Source organism: Anolis sagrei, chromosome X (assembly GCF_037176765.1).
Source record: "Anolis sagrei isolate rAnoSag1 chromosome X, rAnoSag1.mat, whole genome shotgun sequence".
Classification (NCBI taxonomy): domain Eukaryota; kingdom Metazoa; phylum Chordata; class Lepidosauria; order Squamata; family Dactyloidae; genus Anolis; species Anolis sagrei.
Genome location: NC_090034.1, coordinates 69,908,428 through 69,929,722, shown reverse-complemented (window position 1 = coordinate 69,929,722; position 21,295 = coordinate 69,908,428). Strand labels below are relative to the sequence as shown.

At 44.3% G+C, this 21,295-nt stretch overlaps 1 protein-coding gene across 2 annotated transcripts in view; it reads right to left on the bottom strand.

Annotated features, from left to right (window-relative positions):
• Positions 1–21,295, bottom strand: part of DLGAP3 (DLG associated protein 3) — a 555,041-nt gene that overhangs the window by 363,678 nt on the left and 170,068 nt on the right. For both annotated transcript variants that reach the window (XM_060784572.2, XM_060784573.2), the window contains exon 2: positions 2,514–2,701. The gene's annotated coding sequence lies outside the window, so the exon portion shown is untranslated. The remainder of the gene's footprint in view (positions 1–2,513; positions 2,702–21,295) is intronic.

Here is a 21,295-nt window from a genome sequence, read left to right as displayed (position 1 = left end):
TGAAATTAGATCAGTTCTGTCTCTCCTGACCTTCAGGTGAGACGGAGCTGATCTAAGATGTGGTTTGGGAACAAGCCTTTGACCAGTAATTGGAGCAGTGCAATAAATTCTATATCAGGAATAGGCAATATGGGGTCTAATGGATACACTTTTTCTCTCCCATCCACCATCTAACCCTGACCAAGACCAACCCTTTTGGGATCCAAACGTTTCCTAACTTTTTTTTAATTTTCTGTCTCCAGAAGAGAAGAGGAAGGAGAAGAAAGGGCAAGGAGGGGACTTGGGGAGAACCCCCTCCCTCCAGCCCACCATGAGCTCCCCAAGTTAGAAATTTTGGCCACACCTGCCCTAAATAATATTGTGCCCTATATTTTGGAATTTACATGTGCTGGAAGCATACCACAGAACCACACTAGAGAGGCCCACAAACACATCTGGGATGATAGCGGTATGTTTTGAAACATGGGTAAGCGAAACTGTGGATAGTGAATTCATGGATAAGGGGGTCATATTGAGCTGCGTAATTATAAATATGCATAGTAAGATATGTCGCAATGTGAATTAATACTCCCAAGCTCGTGCTCTTATCATTTTCTGTACCAATCCCATTGCTCCTGTTGCCATTATGCATTGTGGGGAAAAAGATGGCGTTCGCAGGATAGGACGTGATTTAATGGGCTCCGGTATTTTTGTTTTTCTTACTCCCTCTCCTTGAAATGGGAAACAGAAAACACAATAGGACTAGCCCTGAGTCGACAACACACCATAAGGCCTCTAAACAACTAAAAATTGATGAACTCTTTGGAGAGGGAACTGTGAGTATACCTGACTTAAACGTCCTGTTTGAAATTACTACTGACAACAACGCTACTCCTTTAACTCTCCATGATAAAGTTAATGAACCACTATCTACAGCCTTTGACAATAACTTGGCTTTATATCATGAAGGAGTGTCCTTGGAGTCAAATGATAAAGACGTGTCAGAAGATAATTCCCTCATTACCGAGATAAAACAACATACAGGACAAAAAACTACCCAGGACTTTGTGACAAACCAATGTCTCAGTTCTTGTGGGTTTTTTCGGGCTATATGGTCATGTTCTAGAGGCATTTCTCCTGACGTTTCGCCTGCATCTATGGCAAGCATCCTTACCTCACCTCTGAGGATGCTTGCCATAGATGCAGGCGAAACGTCAGGAGAAATGCCTCTAGAACATGGCCATATAGCCCGAAAAAACCCACAAGAACTGAGTGATTCCAGCCATGAAAGCCTTCGACAATACATTAAACCAATGTCTGCTTACAGCCCACACTGTGGTGTCGATCTTCGAATGACTAGAAAAAATTGGGGAACAGTTGGAGCTTCTTAAACTTGCTGTTGACCGTTCCACCCAGAGAAACATACTTTTAAAAGAAAGTTCAGCCAAAGATTATGCATTGCTCTCAATGCACATCGGTCGTGCTATGCAGCCATCCCATTGTGCATCCATCACTTTGCCAGTTCCCCTACATAGTAATATAACAACAGCTCCTTACTGGATATAGACATTATGGAACTACCCAGTTGCATTTCCCACAGACTAAAGTCCACCTATGAAAATGTAAACCACCAACAAGATTCTAGTCTTGGTGGTGGTTTACATTACCTACAACAACTCAAGATTCTAGTCTTCATTCATTAAATAGTATTTCCCACTGACTCCAAATAGTCCGAATCACAACTTGGAGGAACCCAAGCCAACCTGAACAAGAATCATACTGGTTAGAGTTGATGTATATTGTAATCCCACAACCCATGTCAACCCCTTAGGTAGGCTGTCAAGTTTGGGAAGACCAAAGCTAGATCATCCAAGAAAACTGACCAGCAGTACATTCAGAAACAATCACAACACATCCCCTGTACCTGTGGGGTATTCATTCCTGGACTCTACATGGACATGAGGAACTGTGGACAACTGTGAACTCAATAGAAGTGAAGAACCTTTGGCCCAAGAATAGCATACAATTATGTATGCGTGCCCTCAAGTCACCTATTAATGTATAGTGAGTTCTACGGTTTTCTTCTACAAGGTCTACTTGGAGGTAGTTTATCCCTCCATTCCTCTGAATATAGCATATAGCATCTAGCCTTCCTTGGTGGTCTCTCATTCAAGTCCTGACCCTTTTTAACTTCCAAGTTCTGATAGGATTTGCTGCCTTCAGGGTATTTAGGCCTATTAGCCAATGCTGGCTCACAGTTAATTACATATACCATTATATATTTTTTGAAAATTAAAACCAGAATAGCTAAACTCTTGCTTTTCTCAGCAAAACGAGAACTGCTTCCATACAATTTCAGCCTATCTGTCTAATCCACTAACCCTTTCATTTATCCGTCTTCCCATTAAGTCTCTCCAAAAGCGCAGTCCTGAATGCTGCCCCCACCCCACAGTCAGCATCCTTTTGCAGTGGCTTTTGCTCTCCGCACATCCTGCTCTGTCTCGGCTTATGAAAAACAACGGATGGGTAATTACCGTCACTGGAGGTCTTTGCGCTAGCCTTTCTTTGCGAAGGCCTCCTGCTCATTATTTGCCAGGGACGCTCCCGATCTCACTCTTGCTAAGTCGCGAGGATGAGAATCCAACTAATGAGATGTGTGCAAATATTATACTTCCTCCGCTTTGCTCGCCGCTCGCCTTTCCCAGCCCAGGAGGAGTTTCATCTGCAGGAAGAAGGTGGGGAAGAAAAAGAAGAATAAAAAAATATGTTTGTACAGTTGTCATGGAAGGAAAGGGGATCGGGAACGAGGGAAGAACAGCTGAGGTGAAGACTGGACTGGAGGCCATAAGTGGGGAAGAGATAAAAGACAGTAAAGAAAGGCCTTGGCCATGATCTGGGAGCAAGGTTGCTTTCAATGGGTGATGCATTGGGAGATGCATTGGATGATGCAGGCCTTATGTTGAACAGCGTATGCTATCAGGCTGTCTGTCTTCTTCATGAAGAAACTAAAATAAATCTTGTTTTTTTGATCTTTTTTTTGGGACTGTCTCCTTCCTTTTGTGCTCCCGTGATGTGGACCTAAGAAGACCCAATTTAGGGTCTCTAACAATAGTAATGAAATTTGGTAACCCAACATATAAAAACAAATTATGACTTAACAAGTAAAATCAAGTAAATAGATAAATAAAAAACACAAATGCTCCATGAGATCGTCTGGGGGCCTTGAGATCGTCTGGGGAGGCCCTTCTCTCGATCCCGCCTGCTTCACAGGCACGTCTGGCAGGGACGAGAGAGAGGGCCTTCTCGGTGGTGGCCCCCCGGCTGTGGAACACCCTCCCTGTTGACATCAGACAGGCGCCCTCCCTTATGTCTTTCCGTAAGAGCCTAAAGACATGGCTATTTGAGAAGGCATTTAACTGAGTGCTACATTAATTGGTAATGACAACTGGAACAGAATATGGATTACGAGATTGGTTATGATTCTACGATGAGACGGAGCGGATTATTTAGTGTAATTATATTATTGTGTATTAGTGATATGTTGATTTTTCGTTATTGCTCTATTGTAAATTGTCTTTTATATGTTGTACACCGCCGTGAGTCGCCCTAGGGCTGAGAACGGCGGTCAACAAATGCGGCAAATAAATAAATAAATAAATAAATAAATAAATCAGCTCAAAATGTCCAATTGCATATAGAATAAGTTAAAACCGATCAATCAATCAATCAATCAATCAATCACTTTATTTATATCCTGCCTCCTTTCCCCATGATGGCATCTTAAAGTGGTTTACAAGATTTAAAAACACACAAATATAATCACAGCTAGCTAAAAAACATTCAGAAAATTGAGATTGTAGTATTCATAAAGCCACGCAAAATCATAAACTCAACCAGTCATGTTATTGAATGGTGAAACACATGTCGGGAATGCCAGTGTGTTGCAATGTATTAAAAGGAAGTGTGCCAATGTCTTTCAATGAGGATGAAAGAGTGTGACTTGCTCAAAGCCACATAGGGCCCTTCCACACAGCCCTATATCCCAGAATGTCAAGGCAGAAAATCCCACAATATCTGCTTTGAACTGGGTTATCCAAGTCTATACTCAGATAATGTGGGATTTTCTGCCTTGATATTCTGGGATATAGGGCTGTGTGGAAGGGCCCCTAGATAACCCAGTTCAAAGCAGATATTGTGGGATTTTCCACCTTTATATTCTGGGATATAGGGCTGTGTGGAAGGGCCCCCAGTGGATTTCTCTTCTGAGCAGGGATTCCAACTCTGCTTTACTACAGTTTGGGTTGAACACTGAGACTACTCCACCACACTGTCTCTCACCCTATTGGGATTCTTGTCATATTTGTAAAAGGATGGACTCACTCCTATGAAGATTTATTTATTCAAACTTATATGCCGCCACTCCCCTGGGGCTCGAAGCGGCTTACAAGAACAGGCTAAAATCGAACACAATTTAAAAACAATTTAAAACAATTTAAAAACAGCAATATCAAAAATCAAAGGCCTGTCGAAACAGATATGTCTTAAATGCCCTGCGGAAAGCTGATAAGTCCCACAAGGCACGGACTTCAGGTGGCAGAGTATTCCAGACTGATGGTGCCACTGCTGTAAAGGCTCTGTGTCTGGTTGCTGTTAGACGCAAGGTCTTGACACTGGGAATTTCCAACAAATCTTGGTCTTCAGAATGGAGGGATCTCTGGGGTTGGTAGGGGGTGAGGCGGTCCCTCAGGTACATCGGCCACAGACCATGCAAGGCCTTAAAGGTGAGTACCATTACTTTGAAAGTGATCCGGTGCTCAATTGGTAACCAGTGCAGCTGCAGTAAGATTGGTGTTATGTGGCATCTCATCAGAATTCCCGCAAGAAGCCAAGCAGCTGCATTTTGTACCAACTTGAGCTTCCGGATCACCGACAGAGGAAGGCCAATGTAGAGGGTGTTACAGTAGTCCAGTCTTGAGATGACCGTAGCCTGGATCACTGTAGCTAGGTCGTCCCTGGACAGGTCTAGCCTGCCGCAGATGAAAAAAGGCGGTTCTGCTAACGGCGGAGACCTGGGCCTCCATTGTCAGCAGAGGGTCCAAAAGGACCCCCAGACTCTTTACCAATGATGACGGGCGTAGCACCTCACCATCCAGGGTAGGCAGCCGGATATCCCCACTGCCCAGTTGACCCAGCCATAGGATCTCCATCTTTGCTGGATTCACCCTCAACCTGCTGGCATGCAGCCATCCAGTAACGGCCTCGAGGCACTGATGGAAACAATTGGGTACAGAGTCCGGTCGGCCTTCCATCTTCAGCACAAGCTGAGTGTCATCAGCATACTGGTAACACTCAAGCCCGAAACCTCGAACCAGCTGAGCAAGTGGTCGCATATAGATGTTAAACAACAGAGGGGAGAGAATGGCCCCCTGAGGAACCCCACAAGGTAGAGGGGACCTCTCAGAGACCAGGCCTCCCCTCTCCACTCGCTGTCCACGGTTGTGAAGAAAGGAGGACAGCCAATTTAAAGCTGTCCCCCTGACTCCAACAGCAGCAAGGCGGTGGGTCAAAAGATTGTGGTTGACTGTGTCAAATGCTGCTGCGAGATCCAATAACACAAGCAGCATTGACCCGCCCTGATCAAGCTGGCATCGAAGGTGATCCGTGATGGAGACCAGCACAGTCTCTGTCCCATGCCCCGCACGGAAGCCGGACTGGAAGGGATCTAGTCCGGCTGTGTCGTCTAGGAATTGCTGCAACTGCTCCGCTGCTGCCCTCTCAATCACCTTGCCCAGGAACGAGAGATTCGAAACTGGGAGGTAACTGGAGGGAACCGAACAATCTAAGTCTGGTTTCTTCAGCAGGGGAGAGACCACAGCCTCTTTTAAACCCTCTGGAAAAACTCCTTGCTCATTATGATATTATTAGGAATAGAAACAACCTCTGATGAATTACAGTCCATCTCTCATCCATCCATCAAAAATATTAATGTATTTTTAAACTTTGGTTCTGCTTCTACTTGGCATCCAGGGCAACCGAAATACTTCACCATAGCCTCAAAGTCTGGGACATGTTTACATTATTCCAAGAGTGTATATTTGCATACTGTCACTCATTTGCATATTTTACTTGCTTTTCAAATGATTCCTGCATATTTTCCCCTGATTTTCCTCCCCATCAGGAGAGAGGAGCTACTACAGCCTGGCTCTTAACTGAATGGACTCCAGAGGATTCGCAATCCATGGGCCACACAGTTTCAAGCAAAACCCCACAGTCACAAGGGATGGAAATCTACTCTTGTGTTGAAAATAGACATTCTCGGGAAATTATATTTAGCTTTGATTCCCTCCGGCCACTTTGTTTTTGCAATAAATTACCTTATTCGCACAGCTCAGCCCTTATTTTGCTTAGGGAAAAGTGTGCACGCATATGTGCAGTTGTCCAAATGCAAAACCAGGGTTGGGGACCAAAGTGACCCAAAGCTACATCTTGTCCAGCTTAAAGTCATGTGATCAGGAACAAAAAAAGAATACCCTATGTACTCATGTTTAAGTCTAGAAATGTTAATAAAAATATCCGCCCTCACCAAAAAGGAACTATTTCCTTCTCTGATGGTGAAAGGTAAGATCTTAATCTCTGCTGAAGGACCTAAAACAGAGGTTCTCAACTTGGGGGTCAAGACCCTGGGGGGGGGGGGGGGGGTTGCAAGGAGATATCAGAGGGGTCACCAAAACCCATCAGAAAACACAGTATTTTGTGTTGGTCACGGGGGCTCTGTGTGGGAAGTTTGGCCCAATTCTGTTGTTGGTGGGGTTCAGAATACTCTTTGATTGTAGGTGAACTATAAATCGCAGCAACTACAAGTCCCAAATGTCAAGGTCTATTTTCCCCAAACTCAACTAGTGTTCACATTTGGGCATATTGAGTATTCATGCCAAGTTTGGTCCAGATCAATCGTCTGAGTCCACAGAACTCTCTGGATGTAGATGAACTATAACTCCCAAACTCAAGGTCAATGCACACAAAACCCTTCCAGTATTTTCTGCTGGTCATGGGAGTTCTGAGTGCCAATTTTGGTTCAATTCCATCGTTGGTGGAGTTGATTGTAGGTGAACTATAAATTCCAGCAACTACAACTCCCAAATGACAAAATCAATCCCCTTCCAACCCCACCAGTATTTCAATTTGGGCGCATCTGGTATTTGTGCCAAAATTGGACTAGTGAATGAAAATATATCCTGCGTATCAGATATTTGCATTACCATTCATAACAGAAGCAACATGACACTTATGTAGTAGCAACTAAAATAATTTTGTATTGTCGAAGTCTTTCATGGCCGGAATCACTGGATTGTTGTAGTTTTTTTCGGGCTATATGGTCATGTTCTAGAGGCATAATTATAGGGTTGGGGTCGCCACAACATGAGGAACTGTATTAAGGGGCTGCGGCATTAGGAAGGTTGATAAACACTGACCTAAAAGAAGAATTGATACCATCCACTCCCTCTGTTCGCACTCTCAGGCCACATTGGTGTTTCTCCCTCTCTTCAAATGACCTTGAACTTATCAATGAGCCACATAAAAATCCTTAATTTTGACCCCCAAACCTGCCCTTGACTTATATATGAGGTTGGCTTATACATGAGAATATATGGCAATTTTCGTACCCATATAACAACTAATTCATTTTTACATTACAATGACAGGTTTAACGTTGAAAATCCCAAGCTCTGAGGATCACCTGGGAAGGAATCCCACTGGAGCATTGCAGCACACCCAAATACCTGGGAGTCACTCTGGATCATGCTCTGACCTACAAGAAGCACTGCCTGAACATCAAGCAAAAAGTGGGTGCTAGAAAAAATATCATACGAAAACTGACTGGCACAATCTGGGGATCACAACCAGACACAGTGAAGACATCTGCCCTTGCGCTATGCTACTCTGCTGCTGAGTATGCATGCCCGGTGTGAAACACATCTCACTATGCTAAAATAGTGGATGTGGCTCTTAATGAGACATGCCGCATTATCACGGCGTGTCTGCGCCCTACAACACTGGAGAAATTACACTGTCTAGCTGGTATCGCACCACCTGACATCCGCCGGGACATAGCAGCTAATAGTGAAAGGACCAAGGCAGTGACATCTCCAGCTCAACCCTTGTTTGGGTATCAGCCAGCACGTCAACGACTTAAATCAAGAAATAGTTTCCTAAGATCTACAGAGACACTTGCTGGAACACCCCAGCAAGCGAGAGTCCAAAAGTGGCAGGCTCAAACCCAGAACCTCAATCAATGGCTGATACCAAATGAGAGACTCCCCCCTGGGCACACAGAAAACTGGGCGACTTGGAAGGCACTGAATAGACTGCGCTCTGGCACCACGAGATGCAGAGCCAACCTCAAGAAATGGGGCTACAAAGTGGAATCCACGACATGCGAGTGTGGAGTAGAGCAAACCACTGACCACCTGCTGCAATGCAACCTGAGCCCTGCCATATGCACAATGGAGGACCTTCTTACGGCAACACCAGAAGCACTCCAAGTGGCCAGATACTGGTCAAAGGATATTTAATCCACTACCAAGCTTGCACATTTTGTGTTTTGTCTGTTTTTTGTTTGTTTTGTTAAAAATGTAATACAAATGTCTGGTTGTTGATGACACGATAAATAAAATAAACGTTGAAAACCAGGGATGGGATGGAAAAGATTTCATAGGACTGTAACTCCTAGCACTCTTCACCTTTGACTACTCTGGCTAGGGCTGATGTGGAATTGTAGATGAATAACACCAGAGGACTGCATAATTCATACCCTTTCTTCTCCTTCTCCTTTTCTTGCTCACTCTCAAGGCCAGGTGGAGACATGGAGACCGCTTTATGCAGGACCATAACAAGGACGAAAGGATGATGCAGAGTGGTATGACCTTTGCATGTGACTGCTTGTAGTTGTCTGCATGCAGATTTGGGGATAATGGCTGAAAAATGGAAATGCTGTACCTCTCAGCCTGATGCAGAAGGTGGCTGAGTGATCTCATCCGTACCTGCCTCCCAAGTCAACTTCAAGGGCTCTTCTCCCCCTTCTTAGGGTTCTTTGTCTTTTTGGTCCAGACAGACCTTCAAAATGAACGGGTTCGTCATTAAGACCCACCACCTTTTCCTGCTCTTATCTCTGATCAATGATCCAAGATAAGAGGATGTTGGAAACCTAAGAAATAGACTCTGTAGTGCAACCTAGGAAGCTGTTGCATAGTCTCAGTCAAATCTTTAGTTTCTCCATAAAAAAAGCTTGCCTAGTCATGGAATCATAGAATCAAAGAGTTGGAAGACAGCTCATGGGCCATCCAGTCCAACCCTCTGCCAAGAAGCAGGAATATTGCATTCAAATCACCCCTGACAGATGGCCATCCAGCCTCTGATTAAAAGCTTCCAAAGAAGGAGCCTCCACCACACTCCGGGGCAGAGAGTTTCACTGCTGAACGGCTCTCACAGTAAGGAAGTTCTTCCTCATGTTCAGATGGAATCTCCTTTCTTGTAGTTCAAAGCCATTGTTTCGTGTCCTAGTCTCCAGGGAAGCAGAAAACAAGCTTGCTCCCTCCTCCCTGTGGCTTCCTCTCACATATTTATACATGGCTATCATATCTCCTCTCAGCCTTCTCTTCTTCAGGCTAAACATGCCCAGCTCCTTAAGCCGCTCCTCATAGGGCTTGTTCTTCAGACCCTTGATCATTTTAGTCGCCCTCCTCTGGACACATTCCATCTTAGAGTCAATATCTCTCTTGAATTGTGGTGCCCAGAATTGGACACAATATTCCAGGTGTGGTCTAACCAAAGCAGAATAGAGGGGTAGCATTACTTCCCTAGATCTAGACACTAGGCTCCTGTTGATGCAGGCCAAAATCCCATTGGCTTTTTTTGCTGCCACATGACATTGTCCAAGATCTTTTTCACACGTACTGCTCTCGAGCCAGGCATTGTCCCCCATTCTGTATCTTTGCATTTTGTTTTTTTTCTGTCTAAGACAGTGGTTCTCAACCTTCCTAATGCCGTCACCCCTTAATACAGTTCCTCATGTTATGGTGACCCCCAACCATAAAATTACTTTTGTTGCTACTTCACAACTATAATTTTGCTATTGTTATGAATCGTAAAGTAAATATCTGATATGCAAGATGTATTTTCATTCACTGGACCAAATTTGGCACCAATACCCAATACACCCAAATTTGAATACTGATGGGGTTGGACAGGGATTGATTTTGTCATTTGAGAGTTGCAGGTGCTGGGATTTATAGTTCACCTACAATCAAAGAGCCTTTTGAACTCCACCAATGATGGAATTGAATCAAACTTGGCACACAGAATTCCCATGACCAAGAGAAAATACTGGGAAGGTCTGGTGGACATTGATCTTGAGTTTTTGGAGTTGTAGTTCACCTACATCCATAGAACACTGTGGACTCGAGCAATGATGCGTCTGAATCAAACTTGGCACAAATACTCAATATGCCCAAATGTGAACGCTGGTAGAGTTTGGAGAAAATAGACCTTGCCATTTGGGAGTTGTAGTTGTTGGGATTTATAGTTCACCCACAATGAAATAGCATTCTGAACCCCACCGATAGAATTGGACCAAACTTTCCACACAGAACCCCCATGCCTAACAGAAAATACTATGTTTTCTGATGGTCTTTGGTGACCCCTCTGACACCCCCTCGTGACCCCCACAGGGGTCCCGACCCCCAGGTTGAGAAACACTGGTCTAAGAGGAGTATATTGCATTTGTCACAGTTGAACTTCATTTTGTTAGTTTTGGCCAATCATCTCTCTAATCTGTCAAGATCGTTTTGAATCCTGCTCCTGTCCTCTGGAGTATTGGCTCTCTCTCCCAATTTGGTGTCGTCTGCAAACTTGATGATCATGCCTTCTAACCCTTCATAAGTCATTAATAAAGATGTTGAACAGGATTCCTCTTTCTGACCTCTGTTAAGAAATTCCTCTTTCTGACCTCTGTTAAGAATGCAGGACCCTTGTCCTCTTTTTGAGGACCACACTACAATGGGATAGTATCCTCTCCAATATCTCTTGGCAGCGGGGGAATCGGACAGCAAATGAAAGACATATGTCTCATGCTGACAATAAAGGGAAATGGCTAAGGGGCTCAAAAGACTACCCCCCACCCCCAGCATCTACCACCTGGGTAGATGCCTCCGCTACCTTCATCGTTTAGCCAGCCCTCTTTCCTACTCTGTTGCTATGGAGTTATGGAACAAGTAAATAGCAGTTCCAGCGAAGGGGATCAGAAAGCACGGGGTGCACATATGCAATTTAGTGCCATTGCTGGATGACTGTAAACCCTTCTCTATCTGAACTCCGATCTTTGGCAAAGACACCAAGGCAAACAGCTGAGCCGGTTGGAAGTCCGGCCAGCTGGCAAAAAACCCAGAGCCAGCTATGGAGACAGCTGTCTCTCTTCCAAGGATGACTTCTCCCCCATTACTCATACATTAACCTCTTCAGTGCTTTGGCTCCAGCTCGGTCAGCTGTCAGCTCGGCTTCCTGACGTGAGCAGATGAGCTGGTTACCTGGGCAGTCAGAGGAGAGTTGTTGTTGAAGGACCTAGCACAGTGGTTCTCAACTTTCCTAAAGCCGGGAGCCCTTAATACACTTCCTCATGTTGTGGTGACCCCCAGCCATGAAATTATTTTAGTTGCTTCTTCATAACTGTAATTTTGCTACTGTTAGGAATTGTAACGTAAATATTTATTTATTATTTATTTCCAATACTTCTACCCGGTCCTTCTCGCACACGCATCCCCCCCCCCGGGGGGGGGGGCAACTCAGGACGGCTTACAAACTGGCCACAATTCGAAGCCGCAATATAATGCAATATACACACATATAGCAAGAGTTTAAAACAGTAAAAAAACATTAAGTTAAAACATGTTAAAACATTGTCATCAACCATATAGCTAATTTCAGTCCTGGTTAACATCCAAGGTGCTGTCATGCTTGCTCTCCAAAGGCCTGGTCCCAGAGCCATGATTTAACCTTCTTCCTTTCATTTTCCAGGCCCAATTCAAGGTGCAGGTGCTTACCCACAAAGCCTTAAACGGGTTGGGACCCATCTACCTGCGTGACCACATCTCTGTATACGAACCCACACAATCCCTTCGTTCATCTGGAGAGGCCCTGCTCACGATCCCACCTGCATCGCAAGCGCGATTGGTGGGGACGAGGGACAGGGCCTTTTCGGTGGTGGCCCCACGACTCTGGAACTTACTCCCCAAGGACATCAGGCAGGCCCCAACGTTGGCAGTCTTTAGAAGGAGCTTGGAGACGTGGATGTTCCAGTGTGACTTCCCAGAATAAGGACTCCCAAGCAATATGTCCCAAATGCACTGTACGAGAGATTTAGTACTGTCTGCACGCCCACCTATTTTTAAAATATCCAACCTATTTCCCTGGACATGCCCAGCATTTTAAAATTTTAATTGTTACATTTGGCCTTGCCATCGGTATTTAATTGCGTCGTGTCATTATCATATTGTTTTGCTTTGTTATGAGTTATTTATTGTTGTATTGTTGTTGTTATGTTTTATTATGTATTTGGGCTCGGCCTCTTGTAAGCCGCACCAAGTCCTGCGGGAGATGGTAGCGGGGTATAAATAAAGGTTTATTATTATTATTATTATTATTATTATTATTATTATTAAAAGAAAGGAGGGAAGAAACCGATCTGATTTTGCTGGGGAGTGAATTCCACAGGTGTGGGGCCACCGCCGAGAAGGTCCTGTCCCTCGTCCCTGCCAAACGTACTTGCGAGGCTGGCGGGACCAAGAGAAGGGCCTCCCCGGATGATCTTAAGCTATGAGACGGGACATAGAAGGAGATATATTCGGACAAGTAAGCTGAGATATATTCGGACAAGTAGCTGATATGTCGGATGTATTTTCATTCACTGGTCCAAATTTGGCACTAATACCCGATATGTCCAAATTTGAATACTGCTGGGGTCACGGGGGGGGGGGGGGGGGATTGATTTTGTCATTTGAGAGTTGTAGTTGCTGGGATATATGGTTAACCTGCAATCAAAGAACTCCACCAACTTTGGAATTGAACCAAACTTGGCACACAGAACTCCCATGACCAACAGAAAATACTGGAAGGGGTTGGTAGGCATTGACCTTGAGTTCTGGAGTTGTAGTTCATCTACATCCAGAGAGCACTGTGAACTCAAACAATAATGGATCTTGACCAAACTTGGCATGAATACTCAATATGCCCAGATGTGAATACTGGTGGAGAAAACAGACCTTGATATTTGGGGGTTGTAATTGCTGGGATGTATAGTTCACCTACAATCAAAGAGGACTTTGAACTCAGCCTACAATGCATCGGCATCAAACATGGCATACTACCTGCATTGGCAATTTTGAATAATGGTGGGATTGTGGGGCCTGTTTTTGAATTCTGGGAGTTGTAGTTCACCAACACCAAAAAGGAAGAGAAGGAGAGGCGGAGAAATCTTCTGCCATCTTTGCCAAAAGGGTTCCTAAGACCATCAGAAATATGTGTTTTCTGATGGTCTTTGGTGACCCCTTCGAAACCTCCGTGTGAACCCCCCAGGGGTCCTGACTCCCAAGCTGATAAACACTGGCCTAGGAATGATACTTCTCTAGGTCATCCAGTGCAACTATATGGTATGCTGGTACAGGAAGTCAGCTAATTTAATGACACCCAAGATTTCAAGTAACCATGGCCTGGCTTGATATGGGATGCTTAGTGTAATTGGTTCCATTGTTGAGGATTCCTTCCAATGTTGAATCAAAGTCTACTCTCCTGTAACTTAAAGCCATAAGACCTGATTGTACCCTCTGGGCAGCAAATAGCAAATGTTCTGTCGCGCGCTGGGCCTGTAAAAAAATTCCTTTAGAACAGGACATGCAACCTTTCCCCAGCGGGAAGCCCAAGGAGAAGTTCTCAGAGGTTTTCCACCACATGATCTTTAGATGGCTTGTGAAGTATAACAAAGTCTTTTATTAATGAACATTCAAACAGAAACTTCTCTTGTCTTCAATAAAGCTAAACAAATGCTTCCAGGCTTTATGCAACTGGTGACTTCCTAATCTTGCCCACGAAGGACAGGCAACTGTCTTCAATAACTTCTTCTTTACTTTAAAGGAAAATCCCCTTTTTAACTTCTCCCAGGCTGACTGTAATCTAACCCTTACTGATGTGGGCTCCACTACCAGGTCGAACTGCATCTCGAAGCACCGAGTGGACCTACCAGTAAAGGCTTAGATATTCTCCAGCTGGAGTTCTTTGGTCTTTAGGGCTGTTTCCCTGGAAATCTTTGGAGACTCTTAAGACTGTTTCCCCCCGGAAAGTCTTAAGGGTTGAAGCTTTTGTACAGGGGAAGCTTGCACACGTCCTGTACATTAGCTTTCCTTGCTGAGACTAACTAAAAATGGCTCCCTTCCCTTCCCAATTGCCCTGAGCAAGGGGCGGAACCAAAACTTAACGATGATGGACAGGTGACTTGCCCTATGACTGCAACCAAAGGAAGCCACCTATCTGCAGAGTCCCTGAAACCCAGGGCTGCAAGCAAACATTTAAAGGTAGGTAAAGGTAGTCCCCTGACATTAAGTCCAGACATGTCTGACTCTGGGGTGTGGTTCTCATCTCCATTTCTAAGCCGAAGAGCCAGCGTTGTCCGTAGACACCTCCAAGGTCATGTGGCCAGCATGACTGCATGGAGCGCTGTTACCTTCGCGCCGTTGCAGTACCTATTGATCTACTCACATTTGCATGTTTTCGAACTGCTAGGTTGGCAGAAGCTAGGGCTGACAGGGGAAGCTCACGCCGCTCCCCGGAATCGAACCTGCGACCTTTCGATCAACAAGCTCAGCAGCTCAGTGCTTTAACCCACTGCGCCACCGGGGGCTCCTAAGCAAACATTTAATACAAAGCAAATAGAGTTGGAGCTCCTAGTACAGCCGTACCAGCACAGAAAACCTGATCTCTCCTCTCTCAAACAACTTTTTGGAGATTGAAAGCGGGTGATCATGTCACCCCATAGTTTTTGCTTCATCAGGCACAACATGCCCAGCTCCTTCAACCTTTCTTTGTATGTTTGGGCCTCCCCAAAGTCACATAGCCCTGACCTTGGGTCAAGAAGACAGCCTTTGTTTTTCACCCATGGCTTCTGACCAGAAAGATGGAAATGGTTGTAGGACAGCAAGGATCCAGGCCATGAGTGAGAAGTGGAAGCGAATGATGAATGAGTGACTCAGAAACTGGAGCTATTGTCTGGAAAGTAGGTCAAGAGTCTTATATATTTTCCAAACTGGGTTAGTTGGGCCATTTGGAATAGGAAAAGAGGGGGCGGTGAAACCCCCACACTTCTTCAAGTGCCACTCCAAGCTTTTCTGTAGTATGTTTCAATGGAAACTAAAAACATGCTTGCCATTCTTGTTTTCTTTTGCCCTTGCAATAACTCTGGGACAGGGAAGAAGAGATGGTGATGGAATCACTGAGCATTGAACCAGGCAGGGCAGAGCTGAATACTTTGCAGAAATCTTGAATGAGACCACATATATATAAATGTTCTGTTCATTTTGAGTGACGTCATAACTCCAAAACCGTTGGATTAATTGCCACCAAATTTGGCCACAAGACACCTACTAACCCAGGGAGTGACCATCACTAAAAAAATGATTTTGTCATTTGGGTTTTGTAGCTGCTGGGATTTATAGTTCACCTACAATAAAAGAGCATTCTAAACCCCACCAACAATGGAATTGAACCTAACTTGGCACACAGGATTCCCATGAGCAACAGAAAACACTAGAAGGGTTTGGTGAGCATTGACCTTGAGTTTTGGAGTTGTAGTTCACCTACATCCAGAGAGCACTGTGGAATCAAACAATGAAGCATCTAGACCAAACTTGGCACGAATATTCCATATGCCCAAATATGAACACAGATGGAGTTTGGGGGAAAGAGACCTTGACATTTGGGAGTTGTCGTTGCTGGGATTTATAGTTCACCTACAATCAAAGAGCATGCTGAACCCCACGAATGATAGAATTGGGGCAAACTTTCTACACATAACCTACATGACCAACAGAAAATACTTAAGGCCATCCAACTACCTTCATGCGGGCAAGAAAACGTAATCAAAGCCCTCCTGACAAATAGCCATCCAGCCATAGATATAGATAGATATATATGATTTACACACACACATAGTATCATAGATTTGAAAGGGACCCCTAAAGAAGGACGGCATATTCCAGAGTAGGCAAACCAGACAATCTCCACATCAACACTGACAAAGAAACATCAAGAAATACTGTTTACCCACAAGCATAAAGAAATTACATATATTAGAAACCAACACTTTCTCATTACTTTATTTTCCAGATCATCAGACTGGGCCACATCAATGCATGGCAGGGGACAGCTAGTATATATATATATAAATGTTCTGTTCGTTTTGAGTGATGCCATAACTCAAAAAATGTATGACTAATTGCTACCAAATTTGGCCACAAGACACCTACTAACCCAGGGAGTAACCATCACTAAAAATTGATTTTGTCATTTGGGTTTTGTAGTTGCTGGGATTTATAGTTCACCTACAATAAAAGAGCATTCTAAACCCCACCAACAATGGAATTGAACCTAACTTGGCACACAGGATTCCCATGAGAAACAGAAAACACTAGAAGGGTTTGGTGAGCATTGACCTTGAGTTTTGGAGTTGTATTTCACCTACATCCAGAGAGGACTGTGGAATCAAAAAATGAAGGATATAGACCAAACTTGGCACGGATATTCCATATGCCCAAAATACTCCATATGCCCAAAATTGGGGAAATAGACCTTGACATCTGGGAGTTGTAGTTGCTGGGATTTATAGTTCACCTATAATCAAAAAGCTTTCTGAACCCCATCAACAATAGAATTGGGCCAAATTTCCCACACAGAACCCCCATGACCAACAGAAAATACTGTGTGTTTCTGGTGGTCTTTGGCAACCCTTCTGACACCCTCTCATGACCCCCTCCCCCCGGGGTCCCAACCCCCAGGTTGAGAAGTGCTGCCTTAAGGCCATCCAGTTCAACTCCCTTCACCAGGGCAAGAAAACATAATCAAAGCCCTCCTGACAAAGAGCCATCCAGTCATAGATATAGATAAATATATATGATTCACACGCACACATACATATATATGACAGATCTAGTATAATACATTTGAAAGGGATTGCTAAAGAAGGACAATTATATATTACATGTTCCAGAGCAGGCAAACCAGACAATCTCTACATCAACACTGACAAAGAAACAACATGAAATTCTGTTTACCTACAAGTATAAAGAAATTATTAGAAACCAACACTTTCTCATTACTTTATTTTCCAGATCACCAGACTGGGCCACAGCAATGCGTGGCAGGGGACGGCTAGTAGAATTATAGAAACATAGACTACAAGGACCATGCAATACAACCCCCTTCTGCCATACAGGGCCACACAATCAAAGCATTCCTGACAAATGGCAATCCTGCCTCTGTTGAAAAACTTTCAGAGGAGTCTCCACCACACTCTCAGCAGCATATTCTACTATCAAACAGCTCTTAACATCAGGAAGGTGCCCACTTCCTAATGGGATATCCTTTCAAATATTTTATTTATTTTTTTCGTGTCAGGAGTGACTTGAGAAACTGCAAGTCGCTTCTGCTGTAAGATAATTGGCTGTCTACAAGGATGTTGCCCAGGGGATGCCGGATATTTTGATGTTTAACCATCCTTGTGGGAGGCTTCTCTCATGTCCCCACATGGAGAACTGGAGCTGACAGAGGGAGCTCATCTGCACTCTCTCCGGATTTGAACCTCCAACCTGTCAGTCTTCAGTCCTTCTGGCGCAAGGGTTTGACCCACCAGGGGCTCCTTCAAATATTTCAATACTAGCCGTCCACTGCCACGCGTTGCGGTGGCCCACATGGGAGTTTGGTGTGGGAGGTTTGGCCCAATTCGACCATTGGTGGGGTTCAGAATGCTCTGTGATTGTAGATGAACTATAAATCCCAGCATCTACAACTCCCAAATGTCAAGATTCTATTTTCCCCAAACTCTGCCAGTGTTCGCATTTGGGCATATTGAGTATTTGGGCCAAGTTTGGTCCAGATCCATCATTGTTTGAGTCCACAGTGATCTCTGGATGTAGGTGAACTACAACTCCAAAACCAAAGGACAGTGCCCACCGAACCCTTCCAGTTTTTTCTGTTGCTCATGGAAGAACTGTGTGCCAAGCTTGGTTCAATTCCATTGTTGGTGGGGTTCAGAATGTTCTTTGATTGTAGGTGAACTATAAATCCCAGCAACTACAACTCCCAAATGACAAAATCATTTTTTTGAGTGAAGGACATACATTGGGTTGTTAGGTGTATTATGTCCAAATTTGGTGCCAATTCATCCAGGTTTTTTTGAGTTCTGTTAATCCCACAAACGAACATTACATTTTTATTTATATAGAAGATGTAAACATGGCTATCTTGTCCACTCCTAACCTTCTCTTCTCCAAACTAAACATATCTAGCTCCCAAAGTTACTTCTCATAGGACTTGGCTTTCAGACCTTTGATTATTTGGTGGCCCTTCTCTGGACACTTTCCAGTTTGTCAATATGCTTCTTGAACTGTGGTGTCCAGAAGTGGACACAGCGTTCCAAGGGAGAGCTGGCTGGAATTAGAGTGCTACTATCACATTTGTTTTTCCTATGAAGCTCCCTATATTTAACCCCCATACAAGCAGGTATGGTATCAGCATCTCATAATGTTGGACTATGACTCTGGGGAACAAAGCTCAAATTTCTGCTCGGCTTTGAAAACCCATTAGGTGACCTTGGGGAAGTTACACACATTTAGCTTCAGAAAAACTGTGATAGGTTCAGTTAAGAGTCACCTTAAGCTGAAAAAGTCTTGAAAGCACACAACAACCTATGTTTGGTAGGAATGACATGATCCCCCCTCTCTAAGCTGGGGATACTTGAAAGTATTGAATTTATTGTCGAAGGCTTTCATGGCCGGAATCACTGGGTTGTTGTAGGTTTTTTTGGGCTATATGGCCATGTTCTAGAGGCATTCTCTCCTGACATTTCGCCTGCATCTATGGCAAGCATCCTCAGAGATACTGAGGTCACTACCTGAGGATGCTTGCCATAGATGCAAGTGAAACATCAGGAGAGAATGCCTCTAGAACATGGTCATAGAGCCTGAAAAAAAACCTACAACAACCCAGTACTGAATTTGTCTGGATATTTGTTGGAAAAAGTTTCCATCATTTTCTAACTGAGTGTTTCTCAACCTAATGCCACAACCCCTTCATATAGTTCCTCATGTTGTGGTGACCCCGAACCATGAAATTATTTTCGTTGCTACTTCATAATTGTAATTTTGCTACTGTTATGAATCGGAATGTAACTATAAAAGTTTTGCGACTGTGGCTGTTTTAGATATTTACACAAATCTGTTGTACTGTGTTTAAGGTGGACTCTGCAAAAGATGCTTCAGCTGTACTTTATAAAAAGGAAAAAAAATAACCTGTTTTAGAAAGCCTTTCAAATGCAGATTTGTTATCAATAAGTGTTTGGTGTTTATACCAATTTTATATGCCCGAAGGTCACATACATATTTCTCAGGTCCAAAAGGGGTTGCAAATGGGAAAGTTTAAGAAGCCCTATGCTAGAAGTTTCTTGAGAGAACATTTTCCTAGGCATTTGTAGATCCTCCAGTCTGATTCTGTAAAACAGTGGTTCTCAACCTTCGTAATGCCGTGACCCCTTAATACAGTTCCTCATGTTGTGGTTACCTCCAACCATAAAATTGTTTTCATTGCTACTTCATAATTGTAATTTTGCTACTGTTATGAATCATAGAATCATAGAATCAAAGAGTTGGAAGAGACCTCATGGGCCATCCAGTCCAACCCCCTGCCAAGAAGCAGGAATATTGCATTCAAATCCCCCCTGACAGATGGCCATCCAGCCTCTGCTTAAAAGCTTCCAAAGAAGGAGCCTCCACCACACTCCGGGGCAGAGAGTTCCACTGCTGAACGGCTCTCACAGTCAGGAAGTTCTTCCTCATGTTCAGATGGAATCTCCTTTCTTGTAGTTTGAAGCCATTGTTTCGCGTCCTAATCTCCAGGGAAGCAGAAAACAAGCTTGCTCCCTCCTCCCTGTGGCTTCCTCTCACGGAATCGGAATGTAAATATATGATATGCAGGATGTATTTTCATTTACTGGACCAAATTTGGCACAAATCCCCGATGTGCCCAAATTGGAATACTGATGGGGTTTGGGTGTGGGTTAGGATGATTGATTTTGTCATTTGGGAGTTCTAGTTGCTGGGATTTATAGTTCACTTACAATCAACGAGCATTCTGAACTTCACCAACGATGGAATTGAACCAAACTTGGCACACAGAACCCCCAAGACCAACAGAAAATACTGGAAGGGTTTGGTGAGCACTGACCTTGAGTTTTGGAGTTGTAGTTCACCTATATCCACAGAGCACTGTGAACTCAAACAATTTTTTTTTTGTCGTGTCAGGAGTGATTTGAGAAACTGCAGGTCGTTTCTGGTGTGAGAGAATTGGCCGTCTGCAAGGACGTTGCCCAGGAATGTCCAGATGATTTGATGTTTTTATCATCCTTGTGGGGGGCTTCTCTCATGTCCCCGTATGAGGAGCTGGAGTTGACAGAGGGAGCTCATCCGCCTCTCCCCAGATTCGAACCTGCGACCTGTCGGTCTTCAGTCCTGCCGGCACAGGGCTTTAACCCACTGCGCCACTGGGGGCTCCAACTCAAACAATGATGGATCGGGACTAAACTCGGCACAGGTACTCAATATGCCAAAATGTGAACGCTGGTGGAGTTTGGGGAAAATAGACCTTGACATTTGGGAGTTGTTGTTGCTGGGATTTATTTGACCTGCAATCAAAGAGCATTCTGACTACAGGTGCGGTTTGGGGATGATTGATCTTGTCATATAGAAGTTGAAATTTACTTGCATCCAACAAGCATTCCTAACCCCACTAGCAATAGAATTGGTCCAAACTTCCCACACAGAACCCCCGCGCCTTGAAGGGACTCACTGGCTCGAGTCTCCCTCCAGCCTTGCACACTCTCCCTCGCCCGCACATTGGCACCACGCTGCCATGCGCCAAGCACACCTGCTTTCCCCTCCCTACTTGGAGTTTCAGAAATAGCCCTCCCCTTGGCTGAGAGGCCAGCTGAGAGGCCAGCCAATCATGG